The following is a 7,616-nucleotide window of genomic DNA, read 5'->3' as shown; positions in this document are numbered from 1 at the left end:
CATTACACTGGTATGTGGACGAACTTGTGGATGTCATTGTTTAGTCACGTGATGCATAAAATTAACCATCAGACTTGACTACAATAAACCTGATTGATAGGCCTAAATTAGAAGACACAGGGGCTGGTGAGATGGCTCAGTGGTCTAAAACATCTACTTAGAACAAGCTTAGCAAAGCACAGGGACCGCAGTTCAATCCCCCAGCACCACATGCCAGCCAGCCCGCCCCCTGAGCTGGCCACACACACACACACACACACACACACAAATAAATAAATAAAATTTTAGAAGACACAGATTTAGTTGGGAACCTAGTACACTGCCTTATATTCTGCTATCGTGTGTATGACTAGATTATTAGCATCATTAGAGCTAATGCTGCTCTTCATACTACTGTGCTTCTATTATCAGGAAAACATAGTTAATACTTTGGAACTTACCTTCTAAAGTTTACTAGAATATAATTATTTACCATTAGCCAAGCAGAAGTCCTGCAAATCTGTTCAAACTTCTTAAAGCCAAATCAATGCGAGCATGCAAACAATAAGCCACATCATCTTATGGATCACAGAGGTATTGGTATGACTAGTTTTCCAAAAGAAAACAGTGAAACTGCTTATGTATTATGTATCATAAATGTCTACATTGAATGAAAAGGCAAGAATAAGATACTTGAAGGATACAACCTTGGCAGGGAAATTCTGGAGTTAGTTATGTAAATCTTCAGCAACGTACCTCAATTTTCTCCCTATAAATTGTAGAAAATAAGGCCTATTTCAGAATTTTGTGTAGAGGTTTAAAAATCAAATATTATTAGTTTATTCAGACCCAACTGTGTATCGATTCATTTTCCTACTAGCATAATGTGCCATTTAGAAGGCATTTATCTTAAGGGTAAAATTTGCACCTTCTGCATCATTGATTGCTCTCTCTTCTTTTGCAAATTGTATAAAGGAAGAATAAACTATGTGATGAATAATCACTTAATTATTATGAAGTCTAATGTATAAAGTCTGTTCTATTACATAGTTCAATAATTAATGACTGCTGCATTCCTGAGTTTCATAGGAAAGATTACTGTAGGTGGAAAAATGGACCATCAGGAATATGTGTATTGAGTGGAGGTGGGGACATCCAAGAAGCAACACAGTGTTTAATGCCAGAAATTGCTTGGAACATGAGACAAGGAAGCCAAATTCAGAATCCCTGAAACTAGCCATTTTGACCTAGGCCATATCTGCATATTACTTAGGCACTAATTTTCCAACAATTTTAATTAGCAAAATAGATTTTACTTATTTTTGCAATATGTTGTGTGTAGCAATAGAGCCTAAGATATGGCTTAAGCGCAATTCATTTTTGCAGAATGAAGTATCAGAATATAGAGTAAGAGCAAAAAAGAGTAAAACAGGGAAAAAGGGTGACAGAAACCAGAGCTGTACAGAGCTCCAGAGGAAGAAGGTACTGTACATGTATGTGACATCGCTCAGGATAAAATGTACAAGTGTCATTCTCCTCTTCCCGCTGAGGATGGGTAAAAATTACTGGCTTGGAAATACAATTAACAACAGTGAGTCTGTCCGATAATATCGCATATCTTTACTTCTACAATATATGTCTGTTAGATGAAGAAAGATATTACTGTATTTTTTGAATTATTTAAGTAAACAGTTTCAAATGAGGAAATCAATACAAGTCTCAAGTTAGGCTCTGTGATCAGCACTCCTTAAAGTCTGTTATATTCCTTGAATTTCCTTAACTCTTAAGGGCTGCAAAAGTATACACAAGTATTTACTGAAAAGATAATGTCCCTCATCTATTTATTTTTTTTTTGTGCCAAACTGAAAATGGTCATGGAAGCTGCTGTAAAGAACCTATCTTTCTTTGCTTATTTATTTAAAATATTTACTGAGTACTATGTGCCAAAAAAATCTATGTGCTAGTAATACAGAGAAGTTAAACTAATCTCTATCTTGTAAAGCTTGTGCTGTATCAGAAAGATGGAACGACCGTAACAAAATGAGTAAAATTAAATTGGATGCTTTTACTTTACCTTAGTGTCATGAAGAAACACAAAGCTCGATTCAAGACATAGTAACATAGGTGTGTGGGGAGAGATGTGGTGATATAAAGTTCTAACTAAGGAAAAAAAATCTTTTAGAAAGTAACGTTTGCAAGGTGTAACGAAGGGTACGAGGACCTTGCACGCCTCAGCAGTGATAGTCCAGGCAGAGAATGCTAAGAGGATGAGTTCTGAGAGTGAAAACAGGTGATCCCTGTAAGCATCAGAAAACAGAATGAGCCAAGGCACAAGATGTGCTTCAAAGCACAGAGCACATGTAAACACAACACGTGCTGGACTGGAGCTGGCTCCACCAGGCTCCTAAGCGCTTGTGGGACCCAACGGCACGTGTCTCTTGCCACGTCCGTGTTTAAACCAGTTCAAATGGTTGCTCAAAATTGACCATGAAGGGCACCATGAATACTTTTGTAATAAAAAGTTTCAAGTGTGAAAGTCTGACTCTACCTTCCCAAACCCCAAAATGCATGCAAACATACACACACGCGCGCGCACACACACACACACACACACACATACACACACAGAGTTTAGTTACATTTCTCACTGTTTCACTAAGACAAAACACCTCACACCCAAAGTTAAAGGAGGAAGGATGTATTTGAGTCAGTTTGCAGCGCTCTCAGTCAATAACTGGCTGGCTCCAGGAAAGGAGGCTTGATAGACAGACATTGGCAAGGAAAATCACTCAATAGCAGGCAGAGGGCAGTAAAGCAAACAACAGACTTCAGTAGCAGGTTTTTTTTTTTGTTTTTTTTGTTTTTTTTTTTTTGGCGGCGGAGGGACTTTTATATTCTGTCTGGGCTACAGGAATTAGGGTGCTGACACATCCATCAGTGGGCTTACTAAGAAATCACCCACCTTTAATTGTAGCACCCTTAATAAATCACATACTCTAGATTCAGCCACCTCTGGAAAAAGCAGCATCCATGAGTGCACAAGTCTTTGGGGGGATGTCTAGATACCAACCATAATAAAATGAGTAAAAACAAAACTGGTTTACCATTGTACTATGATACATGCAGAAAAATCACTTAACCAATCTCCAGCCTTCCTATAAGTTTCCTTAGGATAAATGACTTTTTAATGGCAGAACAATACACATTCTTACATCACTATGAATATTTTCCTTATATGTTTGAGGATCAACATAATAGGTGCTAAAGATATTTGCTTATGCATGATTTTCTGAGAGTGAGTGCTAAACAAAAAAAAAATGTCATTTGCTGTCATTTCCTTCCGATTGGAAAGATAAGATTGTGACTATCATATGACTCTTATGTAGTTAGAGGAGATAATTCCATATGTAACCAAGAATCAAGTAATCCAATCATGACTGAATAGGGGTAGAATAATAATATTTGCTGCATCTCCAAAATGATATACAAATAGGTTACTGAGAAAAATAAAAAGGAAAATAAGATATTTTATTATTGTCTGTTTTTGCTTCTGTTTTTGTTTTGGGTGTGTGGAATGGAACTCAGGACCTCAAGCTTATTAGGCAGGGGCTGTGCCACTTAACCAAATCCCCAGCTTTAATATACTTCTATTCAAATATTTCATGTCTAAAATTCTTATATCTCAGTTGTTTTGTTTAGAAGTTATATTTGAGACATGTTAATTGATGGGGCTAAGGAGATAGCTTGGTGGTCTAGTGCCTGCCTGGCAAGTGTAAAGTCCTGAGTTAGATCCCCTATACTTCATGCTGTGTGGGCCCCAGAACTCCTGGTACACAATGCTGGCCACTGAAACCAGGTGTTGTTGCACATACCTGTAATCGCAACACTGAGCAGGCTGAGACAGGAGGATCACTACAAGTCCAAGCTGTGTAACAAGGTCCTGTACCAAATAAATTTTAAAAAACGTAGACTTTGACTTACCACGATGTTGAGTTTCAGTACCCTTATTCTGTTAGAAAGTTGAATACAACTTGTCTCATGTTATGGTAGCAGGCCCTTCTAATCATAGCTACTCAGGCGGTTCAGACAGGAATTTCCCAAGTTCAAGAGAGAGACAGACAGAGAGACTGAGATTTATTTTTCCCCGGTTTCACATGCTAGTACCACAAACAAACAATTGAAAACTCATTGAGTGGGCTGGTGAGATAGCTCAAGGGCCTAAAGCATCTGCTTAGGCAAGCTTAGGCAACCATGGAGGAATCATGGTTCAATCCCCAGCCACATGTGGCACGAGCCCACCCCAAGGGTGGGCTGAGCTGGTCACACATGCACAAAAAAAATAAAAATAATTGAGTACGTTATCGCACATAGCCTCTTCCCTTTGAGTAAGTTTATTATCTGAAATATACAATTAATATCTACTTCACTAAGGTCTTCCAGTTAAAGAAATTGCAGCTACATGAACATGGAACACATTCTTTGACACACAATTCAACAGGCTAGTATATCTAAACAAAAACTATTATCCTTTCCATTAACTGCCTTTTGATTTAGAAACTTGTGTGAATCTTAGTTATCATCAGTGTTAAGTGGTGTTAATAATATATTGCACTATTTTGTGAAGATTAGAAAGATGTAATCATGTAATCACCTGTTTAGTGTGGTGTTGTGTACTTAGTTTGCAAACAACAAATAATTACTTTGACTATCATTAGAGCCATCATTTAAAATTCACATGTAAATGCATATTTGTGCCAAATCAAATATCAAATATACCAGATCAATGTAAAACCAAACAAACAAATGAAAAGCTGGCTAGCTTCAGACATTAGGTTTTATTTTCATGCATTTATTTTATGTTTTTATCTATATCATTCAAATTTTGATTCACAAACTGAAGAAGAAATTTTAGTTTCCAGGTATAGATGGTGTACTATAGATGAAATTCTCGATAAAGACACAATGCATTAGTTCTCAGTAGAATCTCCCATCTGTCTCCATGTGGATATTTTTTATTAGTTAAAACTGTATATGATACATGACTTAATAGTTTAAAAGTGTGGAACTTCTGAATGGTAGATTATACATTACTTAACCAGACTCCAGCCTACCTGTAAGTTTCCTTAGTATAAGGACTCTCTTAGTATATTCTCTGTATAAGATTATAATAACTCTCATTTTGACCCTGCAGTAGTTGATCAATTGTATCAACTTGAGAAGTTAAAAGCTTAACTGAATTGCTTCAGCAATGCCACACCCTAGGGTGTGGAGCCCCCCTAAAGAAAATAAAAGGGAATTGAGGAAAGATGGAGGCTTCCATTTTCTGGGAGGATCACCCTTCTCAGTCATCTTGGACATTGTCTCCTGGCTTGTAGCTCAGACTCTTTAGCTTCCAACTTGGATCCTTCAGCCTTCCATTGCACATTCATCAGCTGTCTGTCACAGACCCATCGGCCTCCTGACACAGCCTTCCATGGAAGAGCCATTGGCTCCTGATTTGGACTTGCATGGAACACTGCAGTGAGCTCCAGACCTTAAACTGAATACTTCTGTCTCCGGTGTACAGACGCCCTCTGCACGCTTCCTCACCTGACTCTGTGGCTGACCTTCCTAAGCCAATCTTGTAATTTCATATACATTTGTGCATCTTGTATCTGTTCCTCTAGTTAAAACCCAGACTGATAGAGACCCTTTAATGAATTTCTAAAGCCTTCTCTAGGGAGACCACTTCCATGGAAAATAATCTCTCTTTAAAAGTTTATTAAAGTTCAGTTTAGCAGCAATCAGAAAGTAAACTTGTGCTGATTAATCAGATCTTTTTATGAAGGACAGTAACTGGAAAGATTATTCTGCATTCACTTAGCAGAAGTTCAACTTTCCTTTTATTCCTCATTTCCTTTCATCACTAAGCTAGAAATCTGCCAGATTCTGTCCACAGTGATTCATTGATCATCTTGAAAATAGTGAGTTTAAATCACAAAATTGTCTAAATTTACCATTAACATAGTAGATGGACATCAGCTCCAATTGAACTGACAAAAATTCTTAATCCAGTGTTTGCAACATTGTTTGTTTGTTGTTATTAATATCTTTAGGCTGAAATGCCTGCTGCTTCCTCCAGGCTTCATACAATTTTTTCATGTGCTTTTCATTCTACTGGAAAAAGCTACAAAACTTGCTGTTACCTCAGAAGCACTGATGGTGCAGCAGTCCCTTTCTGTGTTAGCGTGACCGTTGTGCGCAATGGAGATCGGCGGGCTGCTAGCTGCAGAGTGATCTAGTAAATGCCCTCACAGAGCTGTGCAGAAACATCACAGCTTCTGCCAGCACCAGGTAGAAGTCTGACTCCTCAGTGGAAACAGCTCTTCTACTGTATGCATAGGAAGACCGTGCACGAAGCTGCTTCAAAAATCAATGTTCTAAACCAAGTTTTACATGAGAAATAAGATACCTGAGCTAAAATAACAAAAGTGGATTTCTGTGTATGTCCAATATTTTGTGCTGTCCTCCCACCGTCAGCAGGACCTTGGTATATTATTTTCTTAGATGTTTTCCCCTCAAACCTCCCCATACTCTGGATTCAAAGATCTCCACATTCCATGTTCTCATCAATGTTTACTTACCTATGTACCCAGATGATTTGTTAATTTATTTTCAACTGTGTTGTCATGAAGGGTTAAGGCTTAACATGCTGTCTTTACCAGAGCCTTTCTGATGATATCTGAGGGCAGCTTGCACCACTACAGCAAACAAAGGATAGGAACGAGGTGCCTCTTCTGTTGTTTGCCACAACACCACAGTGAGGTACAGCTTATTGTTGATTCAGCTTCCTTATCCCACACTAGAGCAGATATGATGCTTTGCTTGACTTTGTATTCTACATGCCTTGAAAAGCACCTGACATGTAGTATTTAGGAAAGTGTACAAAAAGAATAAATAATGAATAATGTTTTGTGCAGGCTAATGGATACGACTAAGAAATAAGCCTTAAGGGGAATTTCTTTAGTATGCAACAGACTAAGTGAGGTGAGCCTGGGCTTGATACATCTTGAAACAAAAAAAAAAAAAACAATCTCATGTGAGGATGAGAACAAGAAGGGCCCAGGGCAACTGACACACACAGGTATCATTCACAAAAATGAGAATGAGGGAAAGCCAGCCCGTAAGGTCAACTGCTTAATCTCCCAAAGTTGTAAGAGAAGAAGAGTTGCTTAAAGGATACAAGAAAGCTGCATTTTGCTTGAAATCTGTACCAACCTGAAAAAAGGAATGTTACCAGTTTTGGAGCTCTTTTGTTTTTCAGTTGATGCCTACAAGCTTTGAAACATAGATCAGTAAATGTATTCAAAAAGTTGTTCGTTAAATTTTCCCATCAAAATAGTATTCTTTTATTTCCTTAGCAAAGTGTTTCTATCTGTATAGATGTTATAAATGGATATCCAAAAGTTATGAGTAAAAAGTCTTAAATAGCTACTATAACTATCTTTCACAAATTGCTATAAACATGATATATAATTAAGATTTATCTATCATCCTCAAAGAATGGATTTTGAATGTCACTTGAAAAATAAATCAGAAAGTGCTACCCACACAGCAAAATCACCATATATTTAACATTTTCAGAAATTATTTTTCTA

This window comes from Octodon degus, unplaced genomic scaffold, assembly GCF_000260255.1.
Source record: "Octodon degus isolate 3935 unplaced genomic scaffold, OctDeg1.0 scaffold00157, whole genome shotgun sequence".
In the NCBI taxonomy this organism is placed as follows: Eukaryota; Metazoa; Chordata; class Mammalia; order Rodentia; family Octodontidae; genus Octodon; species Octodon degus.
Note: the sequence above shows the minus strand (reverse complement) of the source record.